The sequence below is a fragment of the Callorhinus ursinus genome, unplaced genomic scaffold (genome assembly GCF_003265705.2).
Source record: "Callorhinus ursinus isolate GAN/ISIS: 27379988/994484 unplaced genomic scaffold, GSC_fseal_2.0 scaffold42, whole genome shotgun sequence".
NCBI classification, from domain to species: Eukaryota; Metazoa; Chordata; class Mammalia; order Carnivora; family Otariidae; genus Callorhinus; species Callorhinus ursinus.
This window is the reverse complement of record NW_027397104.1, coordinates 5048766-5067230: the sequence shown is the minus strand read 5'-3', so window position 1 is coordinate 5067230 and position 18465 is coordinate 5048766.

The following is an 18465-nucleotide window of genomic DNA, read 5'->3' as shown; positions in this document are numbered from 1 at the left end:
TATGATAATCTAACCAAAAACAGCGGCAGAAAAAATCGTATTTTATAATGCAGATAAGTAAATGGGAAAACTGCTAAGTATATTTTTCTAAGTACTCATAACTTCAAATTTTATATTGTTTACATCAAATAGAATTATAATGGTTTTTTATGTGAAAACCCCATTTTACAAATATGAATATATTCATCTGTATCTAAGTTGTAATGATAAATCTATTTACATTAGGATTTTGATAAATTTTATAATGAATGATCTTGGGAAAAATTTTCAATTGCTAACCATAATTCTTTGACACAGAAATAATCAATTTTAGCAGTTTGATACATAATCCTCCAGGGTTCTGTCAGTCACACACACACACACACACACACATTTAAAAATATATCATGGACATATTTCCTAGGTCAGAAATTATAGATGTATCATTTTGAATAATACATACTGTTCATTGTATTACTACAATACTGATGGAGATTAAATTATGTCTTTTATTTCACTATTATAAATAGCTCTGAGATGAAGATTGTAACATGTATATTTTTACACATATTCCACTGTTCATTTATGCACATAACTGTTGTCTACATTTTGGTTCTTGTCCTTTTTCAGTGATATCCTGATCTCAATAATCTTGCTTGATTTCTACTTTTGCCAACAGAGTGAGCTAAAAATGATTTCAACAATGTGTACTTTGGTTTAAAATTGGAAAAGCCTAAAATATTGTTAGTCAAAATACTTCTATAAACAGGTGATGATAAAATATACCAAAGCAATGACCACAAAATGGACAGAAGGAAAAAATCTGTAGGCATTTCTGACATGGAAAAGAGAATGGTGATTTTCCTCACTCTTCATTCCCAAAGCTTATTATGCCTGGCCTACACTAAGGGATCAAAAAATGAAAACAAAACAAATGAACAAATGAAAAAAATGGTATACCTGAAACAAATATAACATGGCATATTAACTATACTTCAATTTAAAAAAAGAAAAGAGGGAATTAATGAAAAGGAAATTTATAGTAATAGATATCTAAGTTATGTAGATACTACGTGAGAGTAAGAAAATCATTGTTTTTCTTTGAGTACCTCTGCTGTGAAAATAGGAGGAGCCATGCTCACATTGCTATTTCCACTTTGAATGCAGTTTTTTTTTTCATCCTAGCACGTATGCATAAAATATCTTCTAAGAACATTTCTCTGTTCTTCAAATCATTACCCCAGGGAACGTAAGTTTCTTCTCGTCCAAATGATAATAAACATTTGCTGTTAATTTCTACTCTATACTATAGTGATATATGTGGTTTCCACTACTTGATGGTGATGTATCACAAGTACCTTGTTTTCATACTTAAATCTCCTAGCTCTTTGTGTAATAGCATAAATACTATAATTTTTTTAAATTTGTAAATAAAAGGACTATGTATGTGTGGATAACTGTATTCCACATATTACCAACGTTATTAATGGTATTGGTTATTTTAAATAAATGAATCTAGTTTATTTACTTTTTTTTCATCATTATATTTTGTGAGTCAGGGAACTGTTTCCCAAACACTCACCCACTGTTTGATTTATGACATACTGAGTCACACTGAGACTTCCCACAATCTGTGCTCAGGCACCCCTGTAATCGACCCACCAATCAATCTTATTTAGAAGCCAGAGGATTCATAATAAAGTATGTGAGAGCAAAGACAGGAAACAAAATTGTGTAAGATAAGGATATTCTGTGTACTTTTAACATGTTTCTTGTAACTATACATTCATTTCTCAATTTAGCCTTTAAATGTCTTACTTAAGACTTTGCATATTTCACTGTGGAGTTAGCAAAACAGTTACTTCCCCATATATAAAAGAGTTCAAAGACTGTTTACTTACTTTATAGGCTATGACAGATCATGTTATACAAATAATTGATATCACTTTAAAAATAATAAATTTTCTCTTGCTAATAATTTCAGTAATTATTCTGGATACCAGTGAAATACACTGTTAAAAGCATTTCCATCTTTTATTTTTTTGAGAGGTGGGGGAGGGGCCAAGGGAGAGGGAGAGAGAATCTTAAGCAGCCCCATGCCCAATGCAGAGCTCCATGCGGGGCTTAATCTCATGCATGACCCTGACATCATGACCTGAGCTGAAATCAAGAGCTGGTGCAGCCACTCTGGAAAACAGTATGGAGGTTCCTCAAAAAGTTGAAAATAGAGTACCATATGATCGAGCAATTACACTACTGGGTATTTACCCCAAAGATACAAATGTAGGGATCTGATGTTTATGGCAGCAATGTCCACAATAGCCAAACTGTGGAAAGAGCCATGACAGATGAATGGATAAAGAAAATGTGGTATATATATATACAATGGAATATTATGCACCCATCAAATGGAATGAAATCTTGCCATTTGCAACAACATGGATGGAACTGGAGGGTGTTATGCCGAGCGAAATAAGTCAATCAGAGAAAGACATGTATCATATGACCTCACTGATATGAGGAATTCTTAATCTCAGGAAACAAACTGAGGGTTGCTGGAGTGGTGGGGGTGGGAGGGATGGGGTGGCTGGGTGATAGACACTGGGGAGGGTATGTGCTATGGTGAGCACTGTGAATTGTGCAAGACTGTTGAATCACAGAACTGTACCTCTGAAACAAATAATACATTATATGTTAAAAAAAAAAAAGAAGAAGAAGAAGATAGCAGGAGGGGAAGAATGAAGGGGGGAAATTGGAGGGGGAAATGAACCATGAGAGACAATGGACTCTGAGAAACAAACTGAGGATTCTAGAGGGGAGGGGGGTGGGAGGATGGATTAGCCTGATGATGGGTATTAAAGAGGGCACGTTCTGCATGGAGCACTGGGTGATATATACAAACAATGAATCGTGGAACACTACATCAAAAACTAATGATGTGATGTATGGTGATTAACATAATAATAAAAAAATTAATTAATTAAAAAAAAGAGTTGGATGCTTAACTGACTGAGCCACCCAGGCACCCCCAAAGTATTTCCATCTTAATGAAGTATTTTTACACACACACACACAAAACCCAAATCCTGATCTTTATATGTAAGTGTGGGCTCTGTAATCAGAATACATACTTCTTTGACGCTTGACTCTATTATTTGATTTAGGTCATGGGCAAGTTACTTAACCTCCCTGGGTATCAGTTTTCACAAATCTGCTCATAGAGATAACAATATTGACAAAGACTGTGGTTGTAAGTATTAAAAAAAATAAAATAGATGATGTTCTCACACTGTCTGGCACACCAAAAGTGATGAATAATAAATATTAGCTTTCTATTTATCAGTGGATTCCTGCCACAGTCGCTGATGTATTTCAGGGCATATAAATACACATTTTCTTGTCTGTACTCTCCCACTACTTAACATATTGAAGCATCTGTTACTCTGGGAGTTACTGCACCTCAAATGTAACCTTTATTAAATGGATTACATTAGTTAATTATGGCTCTTGCTTGAGAATGCCCTAATAGTATTACAGGAAATAAATAATCAAGAGGTCACTGTAGAGAGAGAAGTACCTTTCTAATATAGAGAACTACCTGTCTTTAGAAAAATGTCCAATGAATATGGATGAGTACAGAAATAACATCCTTCAGGCTTGGTTTGAATGAGCTGGAATGAAAGATAAGTATGGCTGGAGAGAGACAATAAAGGAGAAAAGCAAGTCTACAGAAATTCTCTGTGGGAATATATGACAAGATTTTTTTAAGAATGGAGAATATTTTATATATTTTATTGATATGCTCTGGTTTATATTTTCTCTCAAATCTAAAATTATACTAAAAAACATGCTTGGTATTTTTTTTAAGATTTTATTTATTTATTAGAGAGAAACAGCGTGAGAGGGGAGAAGGTCAGAGGGAGAAGCAGGCTCCCCGCTGAGCCGGGAGCCCGATGTGGGACTCGATCCCAGGACCCCGGGATCGCGACCTGAGCCGAAGGCAGTCACTTAACCAACTGAGCCACCCAGGTGCCCCATGCTTAGGATTTTTAACAAAAATTAGGGATGGGTTTCATATTTGGCTAAACTTATGGCACAGAGAAGGCTTTAGGCATTATTGTAAATGTAATTATTAAAATGGAAACAAGATATTGATAAGAGGGGACTCTGGAAATGAGAATGTAAACCACTAGTAGATATCTTATATTGGGTATTAGATTTTTCACAGGATATAGATGGGAGTTCAAGCCAACTTTATTTAAATTGAATATGTCAGGTTGACCCCAGGTCATATATCTTCTTCAAACATACAGTTTATAAGATATTATAGTCTTTAAAATTATGCTTTTTATTTTTTTTTAAGATTTTATTTATTTGACAGAGACACAGCGAGAAAGAGCACAAGCAGGGTGAGTGGGAGAGGGAGAAGCAGGCTTCCCACTGAGCAGGGAGCCCGATCCGGGACTCGATCCCAGGATCCTAGGATCATGACCTGAGCTGAAGGCAGACGCTTAATGATTGAACCACACAGGCGCCCCTAAAACTATGTTTTTTAATTTAATGACCTGTGTTATTATTAATCTTCCAGTAGATAGATATTATTGTTGTAATAAATACCTTGCATATCCTTCTGAGTAGGCTTAGAAAATGTTCATTACTGCTCTTTATGTAGTGATATGTACTGGAAATGTATTTCACATCTCCTAAGTAATAATTATATTTAAGCAGTTTGAAAGATTTTTTTGTCCCCCCAGAGGCAACATAACTTATAGAATACCAGAACTAGGTGATGTACATTTTTAGGGGTTAATCTTTCTTTTTTTTTTTTTTAAGATTTTTAGTTATTTATTTCACAGAGAGAGAGAGAGACAGCGAGAGAGGGAATACAAGCAGGGGGAGTGAGAGAGGGAGAAGCAGGCTTCCTGCGGAACAGGGAGCCCGATGTGGGGCTAGATCCCAGGACCCTGGGATCATGACCTGAGCCGAAGGCAGACGCTTAATGACTGAGCCAGCCAGGTGCCCCTAGGAGTTAATCTTTCCACAGTTGAGTTATATACGTGTACTCTGAACAGTCATATTTAGACAACCAGCTTGCCCCCTCAAGTATATTTCTTTAATAGGAGTACATATTGTCAAGAGCAGAACTGAGGTGGAGAGAGATGAGCTGCCATGTGTTGGAAGAGTCGATTAAAACAAGAAGCCAAAACCAAAGTAACAGCCAAACCTTTAATCACTTACTGCTACAGTATAAGTAAAAGGCTAAATTCCTCCACTGTTTCATTTTTCCCCATGGAACTGCGCTGGGCAAGGGTGAGGTGGATTAGAACAGATGTGGGATCCTCTCACTGCAGAAGGTGAGAACCTTTAAATAAAAGTTTCCTGCCATTTTATGGATGGGGACCAGGGAGGATGGAGAGGGGAAGGGCTCGAAAGGAAAGGTTACTTGGGACTGGGTTTGTGTGGAGAAAAGTTATCTTCAAACTTCCCCTCCAGTTAGGACACTTCCCAATGGAGATGCCTAGGCTGCCAGTAAAGATGTGCATAAAAGCATAAACAGCCATAGGTGCCTGAGTCCTTGACTCACAGACTGTAATAAGAGGTGTACACCAAGTGTGCTGTGAGTTAGCTTTTTCCCACAAGGCCCTGCCAGGTAAAACCGTTTTAATTGCCTACGGTCAAGACTGAAAGATCATTCACCAACCATGACCCAGACTAGTCAGATATTTGACCCAGCTATTAGGCCTATTACCTATTATTATCTAGAACCTGGCCTTTTGTCCATGGCTGATGGATTCATAGTAAGATACCTGAGCTCATGAAAAGATAAATTCCATTACATCTCAAGTGGCTAAACAAAATAATAAAATATGGAGCTACTAAAAACAAAAAAATCTATTCCCCCAACCCACGGACTAAACAAGCAGAAATAATTATTAAAGAAAAAGAAAATTGAAGTAAATGTAATTAGTGAGGAGCTGAAAAAAGAAAATTCCAATTTTCATCTTTGAACCTGGTTCTAGTTAATTCTTGAGGTCCAGTTAGAGCTTTGTATTTCACCTCAATGGATATTTCTTATTACTGTAATGTGCATTCTACCACTTTGTTTGAAGCAGCTAAAATGCTTTTGTTATTTGAAATCAAGAGCCCCAGGACACACAAATGCATACATGAAGAGAAAACCAAAACAGTAATGTGCTCTCTGAAATTTCTAAAACATATGTAACCACTTCTTTTTTTTTATATTTTATTTATTCATGAAAGAGAGAGAGAGAGAGGCAGAGGGAGAAGAAGGCTCCCCACCTAGCAGGGAGCCTGATGCGGGACTCAATCCCAGGATCCTGGGATCATGACCTGAGCCAAAGGCAGATGCTTAACCATCTGAGCCAACCAGGTACCCCCATATGTAACCACTTCTTTAAAAATTTTCTCTGAAAACTCATTATTTGGCAAAGCCTTTTATTATATATAGAGATTGAATCTATAGATTTCTTTAAATCAATTGTCTCCTGAAAATTTCATCCTAAATATCTTCATTCAGTCCTCTGCATTGACCAAAATCAACTATAATTTTTCCATATGATCACTGCTTAATGATCTCAAAAGAGCTAGGCTTAATAGGCTTTTGTCAATTCACTTGGAATCCTGATTATAGTAGCATACCAGGTCAGTAAAAAATTTTCCAAGTTTTGTTTGTGTCTTTTCTTCCCCCAGACATATTTAATAAACTTACACTAGAATTAACTGTGTGTAATCTTTTTAAAAGGATAAACAAGCAAAGTAATATGAGTTGGGAGTATCTTAGAAAGAAAGTAACCTCCTCATAAGGCTGGCGGTAAGACTGCATGTAATCACTGAGAAGTCTCCTTAGATGAAGGGGTAAATAGCCTCATTGGTGGAGAGAGAATAAATAATGAGACATTCTGTGGAGATTTATGTAAAGAATATTTAAAAATAGGAGATCCTTAAATTTGTCAGTGAGATAGTAGTTGTATGTCTGTGACAGACAGGATGCTAACACTTTCATGATTTCATGATTCTCAAGTGCCAGGCACTCTAAGAATTCCCAGTGTATGAGAAATGAAACAACTCCACATGATTTGGGAAATGAATGAAGGGCATTTTTAGTGGATTCTATTAGAATCATATTTTTTTAAAAAACTTGAGAACCTGCAACCTACCATCACAGAATGGAGGAAAAAATTACCTCTTAAGTCTATGTAAGATTTATCTTCGAACATGACACTCTATAGGAGAAGCAAGGGTAGCAACCTAATAAACAGACCTAGGTCTTCTCTCCATTGTGAGTGGAATCTGGGTAGATGTTTTCCTGGAGAAGTCAGAAGAGGATGGTAGTAATCACCAGAGTAAGATACTGAATTTTCTTTTTCAAATGTTTTATTTTGAAGTAATTGTAGATTCACAAGAAGCAGTGAATATTGTACATAACATCCGGTGTATCTTTGACCTAAATTTCTTCAGTGGTAATATCTTATATAGCTGTAGTACAGTATCAATACCAATACCAGTAACCTGGCTTCAGTACAATGCTGTTAAGTGGACTATAGACCTTATTGAGGGTTTTTTTTTTAATTTTTTTATTGTTATGTTAATCACCATATATTACATCATTAGTTTTTGGTGCAGTGTTCCATGATTCATTGTTTGTTCATAACACCCAGTCCTCCATGCAGAACGTGCCCTCCTCAATACCCATCACCAGGCTAACCCATCCCCCCACCCCCTCCCCTCTAGAACCCTCAGTTTGTTTTTCAGAGTCCATCATCTCTCATGGTTCGTCTCCCCCTCTGACATACTCCCCTTTTCTTCCTCTCCTGTTATCTTCTTCTTTTTCTTTTTTCTTAAAATATGTTGCGTTATTTGTTTCAGAAGTACAGATCTGTGATTCAACAGTCTTGCACAATTCACAGCGCTCACCGTAGCACATACCCTCCCCAATGTCTATCACCCAGCCACCCCATCCCTCCCACCCCCAACCACTCCAGTAACACTCAGTTTGTTTCCTGAGATTAAGAATTCCTCATATCAGTGAGGTCACGTGATACATGTCTTTCTCTGATTGACTTATTTCACTCAGCATAACACCCTCCAGTTCCATCCACGTCGTTGCAAATGGCAAGATCTCATTCCTTTTGATGGCTGCATAATATTCCATTGTGTATATATACCACATCTTCTTTATCCATTCATCTGTCGATGGGCATCTTGGCTCTTTCCACAGTAGACCTTATTGAGTTTTAATTGTTTTTACATGCGTTCTTGTGTGTATGCATGTGTATGTACATAGTTCTAAGCAATTTCATTATCTGTATGAACTCTTCCATCACAAGAGAACTCCCTTACACTATCCCTTTATATTCACAAGAACATGCCTAGTCCATGTCTCCTGACAACTACTAATCTGTTCTCTACCCCACAGCTTCAAGAAGGCTATATTGTGTTACACAAAATGAAATCATATGGTATTTAAACTTCAGAAATTGAATTTTTCACCAATAATGTCCTAGAAATCCATCTAGATTATTGCATGTATAAATAATTGTGTTTATTTGTGTTGTTGAGTAGAATTCCATGGTATGAAATGTGGTAGTTATTTAAATATTTACCTCTTGAAAGACATTCGGGTATTTACAGTTTAGGGCTATTAAAAATATCTGGTATGAACCTTCATGTACAGGTTTTAATGTAAATGTATGTTTGCATTTTTCTCAAAAGTGTAATTACTGAGTTGTATGGTTGACACATGTATAATTTTATAAGATATTGTCAAATTATTTTTCAGAGTGGTTATACTATTTTATATCACCAGAAATGTATAAAAGATCCAATTTATCCATATTCTCACCAGCATTTGGCTTTGTCACATTTTTTTTAATTTAAATGTTCAAATAAGTGTGTTAGTGGTATCTCATAGTGATTTTACTTTGTATATCCTTAATGGTAAATTTTATCAAACATATTTTCACGTGTTTATTTGCCATCCATATCTCTTCTTTGAGCTGCCTTGTATGTGTCTTTTGATGATTTTCTAATTAGATTTAACTTCAGCTTTTGAGAGTTCTTTACATATTCCAGATATAAGACTTTTATCAGATATGTGATTTTCAAATATTTTATCCCAGTCTGTAGTCCTGTTTTTTCATCCCTTCTTTGGGCCTTTCACAGTGCTGTTCCTTTTAACCCAGCAGAGTTTTGTCTAATTAATAAGAAAAGAAATAAAAGCAAGCAAATATAACTGTATTTGCATGCTGAGTTTGAGGAGTTGTTCTTATAAGTAACATAGCCACTATTAATTATATTATAGCAATGGAAAATATATTCCACTTTTCAAATAATTGGTTGACACATCACTATTTAGAATACAACCCACTCATAAGTAGGAGGCTTCCATTTAAATGAACTAAGTTGGTGCCTGGGTGGCTCAGTCATTAAGTGTCTGCCTTCGGCTCAGGTCATGATTCCAGGGTCCTGTTCCGCGGAAGGCCTGCTTCTCCCTCTCCCACTCCCCCTGCTTGTGTTCTCTCTCTCACTGTGTCTCTCTCTGTCAAATAAATAAATAAAATCTTAAAAAAAAATGAACTAAGTTGGAACGAAAACTGTACTTTCTTTTCCTAAACACAAATATTTTGAATTTTACTCCGAGTCAACGAAAATGAAAAAAAATTAATGCCCCAAATATCTTTTCATAAATTTTCCCTCAAAGCCAATATTTTGATATTTGTGTGATATTCAGCTGGAAGTATCTAAAATTTCTATTGAAATTAATATCCATTAATATTCCAGATCTTTGTAAGGAATATTTGTAATTCTTTTCCATTTTTAACTTAGCTTTAATTAGATTAAGTTTCTTAGGTGGTAGTAAAAAAAAAAGTGACATATCTACTTAAACCAATGTACATATCTACTTAAACCAATGTACCCTAATATTATTATCCATTGTTCTTTCCTTATACTCAGAAGACATTAAATATATGTGATTCTAAGTTCACAACTGTTTTATTGTGATGAGGTTTCATCTATGAAGAATTTACATTTTTGTTTCAAATCTTAAATTTATTGACCATCTCTTCTCTGGTTAGTATTATGGCAGATATTTTGAATGCCTAAGGTTAAAATCTGATCTCTGACATAAGGAATATTACTTTCTTGCATAAATAATATGAATCTGAACCAATTTATCATCAACTAATTCAGTTTGTAATAAAACGTTAAATATTCATTGCCAGCTAATATTTTTTGAGACTACAGAGGAAAAAATGTACTAATGAGAAAATAAAGCTTAAACTGGACCCTATCAGATTAGGAGAATTTGGATTACCAGGTCACAAGCATTAAAAAAATACCTAAGGAGATGCAAAGGTGGTAGTTGGAGAGGAAAGGAAAGCAAAGATATTTCCTTTTTCTACAAAAAATAATTTCACAATGATACAAATAATGTGGAGTTTTCTATTTGTTTTTCCTTTAGGTATCAGTTTATCTGTAGCTTTTAAAGAGAAACATGAATATATATATACACGGTATCATCAGAACACCCATATGACTATAAACTCATCTAAGGATTTTTAAAAATCTAAATAGCAGATGCTTATTAGAGCAAAAAGTTAGACTTTGTGTTAATCTAAGAATATAAACTGAAATATTGAAAGTTTACATTCAATGAGTATTTTAATTCTATGTTTGTAGTCAAATTTGTTGGAAGGAAATGCTGTATAGAATCAAAACCCAGTCATATCAACAGAATGACTCATTGCTCTTAAGTGTACAAATATATTTTAAAATAAATGTATATCAATCGGCTTAAGCTAGGTTATGCTGAATTAAAAAGCAATGCCAGGGGCACCTGGGTGGCTCAGTCAGTTAAGCGTCCAATTCTTGATTTCAGCTCAGGTCATAATCTTGGGGTCGTGAGACCGAACTCCTGTGTTGGGCTCCATGATGGGCATGGAGCTTAAGATTCTCCCTTTCCCTCTGCCCTCTCCCCATACCCCCTTATCTTTCCCTCTCTTAAAAAAGAAAAAAAAATAGCAGTACCAAAACCTCAGTGCCTTACATCAAAGATTCATGTTATATTGCAAGTCAGCAGAAGTCTCTTTAGGATAAAAGGCTCCTGTAGCAGAGAGAGAGAGAGATAACGATCAATAGTGGGACTCCCAGAGCTTCTGCTCCCTATCACCAGTTATTACATCCACTCCCATTTCATGGCCAAAGCAAATTACATGGTCAAGCCCGATGTGAGAAGAGTGGGTAAAAACAAATCTGATAGTGGGAAGGGCAGTTAAATAATTGGAAATACTAAGTCAATAAACTACAGATTAAGCAGAAAAAGTTCATCTTCCAAGTAGAAAAATATTCACAGTACATAAACATGCGTTTCACAGAAGGAAGCATTCAAATAACCAAAATAACATAAAAAGCAGTTTAAAATCTTTAGTATTAAAATAATAGCAAATTAAAATTATGAGATATAATTTTTCAACTATCAGATAAAGTTTAAAATGTGTAGCTAAAATTTAGTGTTAGAGGTGTTATGAGGAATGAGATATTTTATAATCCATTCCGACTGTAGCCGATGTACTACTCTGAACATGCTCAACATACTTTCTTTTTAAAAAGGGCAAAATTGATATTCTCTTCAAGAAAGGTTGACTTCCGCACTCCATTACATGCGCCAGTTTGAAAAATTGAATGCTAGCCTGTTCTGTGGCTTTCTGGACTCTGCAGAGAAAGCCCTTCACAGTGCAACTTAGACAAGCTCACATCCGGAATGGCTTTCTGTGCAGAGTTCAGAATACCACAATACAACAAAACAGGCTAGCACTCACCTCTCCAAGAAAGATATCTCCAAGCAAGTGTCAACTTCTCTACCTCTATTATCTTCAATGGAAAACAAATGAAAAGAACATAACCCCTTATGAGGTTATTGTTTACAAATCACCTGTCCAGGAACTTATCTGGCAAGGTTCAGGATTTGTTGTTCTTGGATATCACTACGTTTTCTACTGGTATTAAAACTCCTGATGGGGTCAAAATTGTCATGATCAAACACAATAGCAATATGCCCCAAAACAGACATAGACCTTCACTACTTCGACAACCAGCTCAGTGAACATCCCCTAGTTTATAAAGGTGAATGTGCCATGGCAACCTGCTTGGCAAGTTTTTATTCATAGGTATACTACTGTTTTCCATAATTTATCTCAGATTGTAGTCTGTGATAACAATACAGAAAAAAAGAACAAGATTTCCATCACAAAAGACATCTTCCTTTGAGCAAGGAAGACACTGAAGGTGCAATTCAGGACACTAAAGAACCACAAATTTGAAATGAAAAGCAGAGACAAAGGTGCCTTCTAACTATTCTTTTAAATCTTACAGTTCAACATGAAAGCCATGGTTGAAGGTAAAAAATATCAAAAGCATTATCAATGATTAGGACAAATATAAGATGTTTGACAAGGACAAGGAAATCATCAACTGGCTCAATAAGAATCATATTGCAGAAAATGAGACATTTGTGTATCAGAAGAAAGTGATGAAGAAAAGGCTACATCCCCAGCATTACCGAGCTGTACCAAGGTAGAGAAGCATACCAGAAAAAAACATTTAAGTGCTTCCCTGGGGCAGAGATCTTTCATTTGGACTTGCTTCTTCTGAACCATCACTGAAGAGCAACAAGAGCATAGAAAACTTAGCCAACGAGAGCATAGAAAACTTAGCATTTTTCCACAGTAAAAAAATGAAAAGCCCACAGGTGAAGCAAATTCAGTGATAAATTGTTGAACTAATACATCAAATTTTCAGCACTCTCAATACATAAATGAGTACAGAGGGAAAAAAGATAACTGTGCAGTATATCAACTGTGTTGTAACTTAGTAGAAAATGCAATACCCTAAATGAAAATCCTGTTTAAAATTTGTACAGAAAATTATAGTTAGGGTTATTAAAATTAAAATAAAAGCCAGTAAAATAAAAACCAACACATACAACTCACATTTAACTATTGCATTCCGAATCATAGATCATAATTGCTCAATTTTATAAAATTTCCATATTAATCTATTTCCAAATTGACAAGGAATCAGTGTACATGGCTGTTCACTACTGCCTCTTTGTAGATCCCACAATCTGAAAATTAAGAATAGAGGAAGAAGACAAAAATAAAAACACTAAAAGATGAACAATCATTTTAATCATCTACTCCTATTGGTAATTTTTTTAAATAACTCAGTAAACTTAACAAATTGATACTAGAAGATAAAATTAAGAATTTATCTTTTAATGTGGCATTTGGCTTACTAGGTTTTCTCCTTTCCTGATAGTAATATTATTGATAAATGAATTAAACACATGATACTATCAATTAAAAAAGCAGAGAAGATACTTCCACCCACTTACCTCATTTATGGTTATATTACTACTGGGCATATAAGGAAATCAAGGACTAGAAAAATATAAATATGGAATGCTTAGCACGAGATATGCACAATCTATCAGAAAAGGGATTTTTTAATTTATTTTTTTATTTTGAAATGTAAAATTGCTCTGCTTTGCTGCCCTTGTCAGCAGGATCAGTAAATAACAATTTAATGGTGTGAAGGATTTAACACAAGAGAAGACTTATGTGCTCTCTCTAGCTGAACTGCAGCCAGACTATTTCTCATCTGTTTTAGGTACTCCTATTAGTTTCGTCTGCTATAAGTACACAAATGGAAGATTTGTATGCATTTATTAATACGTAACTGAAACACATACTCATAAACATATTTTAATTGGACAGAAACTGTACTACTAAAAAAAGTAAGTTTATCGCCAACATATATTCATATATCAACTTGGTGTGAAGAATCAAGAATAACTAAAAAAATACTTTTTAACTGTATCTCAAAAAGTTCTACATATTAACCTAGATGCTATTTTTTTTTTTTTTGCAAAATTTAGATTGGCACTTAAGAGTGATAGTAATAGTCTAGGGAAAACACAGAGAGAGGAAGACAAGTCAAGAAAGAATATTAGGGGGAGATTTAGTGAAAAACATAAGATATATAGAAATATAAGGAGTACAGACATCTGTAATCTTAAGATTTTAAATTAAAATATTTTACATTTTAATAATGATCCATTCATTAAAAATAGAAAAAATAATCCATGATAGAAATACCAATTAAAATCATTAAAATTTATTGAATAGTTGAAATTGTCAGTAACTGTGCTCTCCCTTCCATAGACTTCATATTATTTCACAAACACACACACACACACACACACACACACCCAAGAGAGAGTGTTATTGTTTTCCCTACGTAGTACATATATAAATGATAATTCACATATATAAGTGACTTTCCACTACTTCCTTGCCAAGCCTCAACTTTTAAATTTGGGGATTTTTTGTGATGTTGAGGACTTTTTTAAAAATATGTATTTATTTATTTATTTGAGAGAGAACAAGAGAGCACCCTGAGATCATACCTGAGCTGAAATCCAGAGTCTGACTCTTAACTGACAGAGCCACCCAGGTGCCCCAAGGCTGAGGATTTTTTCTTCTTGCTTCCCCACACAGCCATCATTACCGAGGTTTAACTGTCTGCCTTGGGCACTGTCAAGAATCAGGGAAAGAGTCTCCACTGCTCCAGTCCTCCATAGACTATTCTCTTTTCCATTACTGCATGGAATATATACATCCTCCCTACAGCTTTTCCCTGTCCCATCAACATTTTGCTTGGAATTTAGTCAAAGGTATTGTAATAGCAGTGTATGGTGGCAGATGATAGCTACACTTAAAGAGAGCATAGTGTAATGTATACACTTGTCCAATCGCTATGATGTATGCCTGAAACATTGTGTGTCAACTATACTTCAATTTAAAAAAATCTAAAAGATTGCCATTAAAAACCAGGAAGCAGATTTAGTGTCCACTTAACAAAAAAGATCCCCCCCAAAAAGTAAACCTCTTAAACATACAAACATTCACATATCATCATGTCTTAATGATCACATACAGCAATCTGGGTTAGAATGACTCCAGAGTCAAGAGTCTTCATCACAGCAAACTTGAGATTATTTAACACTTACTTAAATAATACAGATTCAGAAGTGGACTGGTTAGCTTCAGTTCCCAGCTTTACCATGTGTTCATTTTCTCACAGTGGTTGATAATCACTTCTTGGATAGAATGTGTCTTTCTTGGTTTGCTGTGATAATTAAATAAATGATACATATCAAAAGTTTGCAGTAGGACCTGGAGCATAGTCAGTCCTCTAAAATTAAAGTGTTTTTTTTTTGTTCTAGGAAAAATACACATCTGCCCTGACTGCTTCTCTTCATCAATTATCATGAAGTCTTCAAGCACTGATGCAGACTACCTCATATCTTGTGTTTGTCAGACTTTGATTTTGGTAGACAATATTGGATGGTATGAGGAGCATAGGTTTTGGAGAAATATCGACTCTGCTCTTTTTATTTTTCTTAACTGAGATAAAATTGGTATATAACATATTAGTATCAGGTGTACAACATAATAATTCAATATTTGTATACACTACAAAGTGATCACAATAAGTCTAGTTGCCATCCATCACCATACAACTGACCCTATTCACCCATTTTGCCCACCCCACACCCCTTTCTCCTCTGATAACCACAAGTCTGTTCTCTGTATCTATGAGTTTTGTTTTACCTGTTTTTTAAATTCCAAATGTAAATGAAGTAATATAGAATTTGTCTTTCTCAGTCTGACTTATTTCACTTGGCGTAATACTCTCAAGGTCCATCCCTGGTGTTCCCTTTTTTTTTTTTTTTCAATACTGAGTAGTATTCTAGTACGTGTGTGTGTGTGTGTGTGTGTGTGTGTCCCACAGCTTTTTATTTATCCATCAATGGACACTTTGGTGGTTTCCATTATCTCAGCTATTGCAAATAATGCTGCAATGAGCAAAAGGGTGTATCTTTCCAAATTAGTGTTTTTGTTTTCTTCAGATAAATACCCAGAAGTAGAAAAGCTGGGTTACATGACAGTTCTATTTTTAATTTTTTGAGAAATCTCCATACTGATTTCCACTTTCCAAATGAAAAATGAAGAATACAAAACCTCAGAAAAAGATCTTAATGAAACAGAGATAAGTAATCTACCTGGTGGAGAGCTGGAAGTACTGGTCATGAAGATGCTCACCAAACTGAGGGGAAGAATGGATGAATGTAGTGAGAACTTTAAAAAAGAACTAGAAAATATAAGGGAGTGCAAACAGAAGTCACAGAGCAGAAAAATAAAATAATTGAATTGAAAAATACACTCGAGGGATTCAACTACAGACCAGATGAAGCAGAAAATGGATCATTGACTTGGAATACAGGTAAATCTGTATGATTGTGGATGAGATATTTCCAACTTCACCATCATATTCTTCATAAGTAAAATGAAATTATAATACTAGAGTTTCGGTGAGGATAGCTGAGCTAATGAAGAACTTCTCTCAGGTCATACTACCACCACTAATACCAATACATCAGTAGCAGCAGCCACAATTTGGTGACCACTGTATATATTCTAGATATCTTTGACTCATTTTGTAAAAACCATGACATTTAACCCTTACAAATACTGGTTTAAGAAGTTATTAGTATTGACACATTAAAATAAAAATTCTGACCTTCAAAGAACAATTCCAGTGTTTGATTTGTCCAAGAAAACTACTTATTCAAACAGAACCTTAAAATAATGCAATTCTGAAGTCCATATTCAAGTTTTTTTTTAATTTTTTATTGTTATGTTAATCACCGTATATTACATCATTTGTTTTGGTGTAGTGTTCCATGATTCATTGTTTGTTCATAACACCCAGTGCTCCATGCAGAATGTGCCCTCTTTAATACCCATCACAAGGCTAAACCATCCCCCTACCCTCCTCCCCTTTAGAAACCTCAGTTTGCTTTTCAGAGTCCATCATTACTCCTGGTTCGTCTCCCCCTCTGACTTACTCCCCTTCATTCTTCCTCTCCTGCTACCTTCTTCTTTTTCTTTTTTCTTAAAATATGTTGCGTTATTTGTTTCAGAAGTACAGATCTGTGATTCAACAGTCTTACAAAATTCACAGCGCTCACCATAGCACATACCCTCCCCAATGTCTATCACCCAGCCACCCCATCCCTCCCACCCCCCACCACTCCAGCAACCCTCAGTTTGTTCCTGAGATTAAGAATTCCTCATATCAGTGAGGTCATATGATACATGCCTTTCTCTGATTGACATATTTCACTAAGCATAACACCCTCCAGTTCCATCCATGTCGTTGCAAATGGCAAGATCTCATTCCTTTTGATGGCTGCATAATATTCCATTGTGTATATATACCACATCTTCTTTATCCATTCATCTGTCGATGGACATCTTGGCTCTGTCCACAGTTTGGATAGTGTGGACATTGCTGCTATAAACATTGGGGTGCACGTACCCCTTCGGATCCCTACATTTGTATCTTTGGGGTAAATACCCAGTAGTGCAATTGCTGGATTGAATGGTAGCTCTAATTTCAACTGTTTGAGGAACCTCCATACTGTTTTCCAGAGGGGTTGCACCAGCTTGCATTCCCACCAACAGTGTAGGAGGGTTCCCCTTTCTCCACATCCCCACCAACATCTCTTGTTCCATGACTTGTTAATTTTAGCCATTCTGACGGGTGTGAGGTGGTATCTCATTGAGGTTTTGATTTGGATTTCCCTGATGCCGAGCGATGTTGAGCACTTTTTCATGTGTCTGTTGGCCATTTGGATGTCTCCTTTGGAGAAATGTCTGTTCATGTCTTCTGCCCATTTCTTGATTGGATTATTTGTTCTTTGGGTGTTCAGTTTGATAAGTTCTTTATAGATTTTGGATACTAGCCCTTTATCTGCTATGTCATTTGCAAATATTTTCTCCCATTCTGTCAGTTGTCTTTTGGTTTTGTGGACTGTTTCTTTTGCTGTGCAAAAGCTTTTTATCTTGATGAAATCCCAATAGTTCATTTTTGCCCTGGCTTCCCGTGCCTTTGGTGATGTTTCTAGGAAGAAGTTGCTGTGGCTGAGGTCGAAGAGCTTGCTGCCTGTGTTCTCCTTTAGGATTTTGATGGACTCCTGTCTCACGTTTAGGTCTGTCAACCATTTGGAGTCTATTTTTGTGTGTGGTGTAGGAAATGGTCGTTTCATTCTTCTGCATGTGGCTGTCCAATTTTCCCAACACCATTTGTTGAAGAGACTGTCTTTTTTCCATTGGACATTCTTTCCTGCTTTGTCAAAGATAAGTTGACCATAGAGTTGAGGGTCCATTTCTGGGCTCTCTATTCCATTCCATTGATCTATGTGTCTGTTTTTGTGCCAGTACCATACTGTCTTGATGATGACAGCTTTGTAATAGAGTTGGAAGTCCGGAATTGTGATGCCCCCAGCTTTGCTTTTCTTTTTCAACATTCCTCTGGCTATTCGGGGTCTCTTCTGGT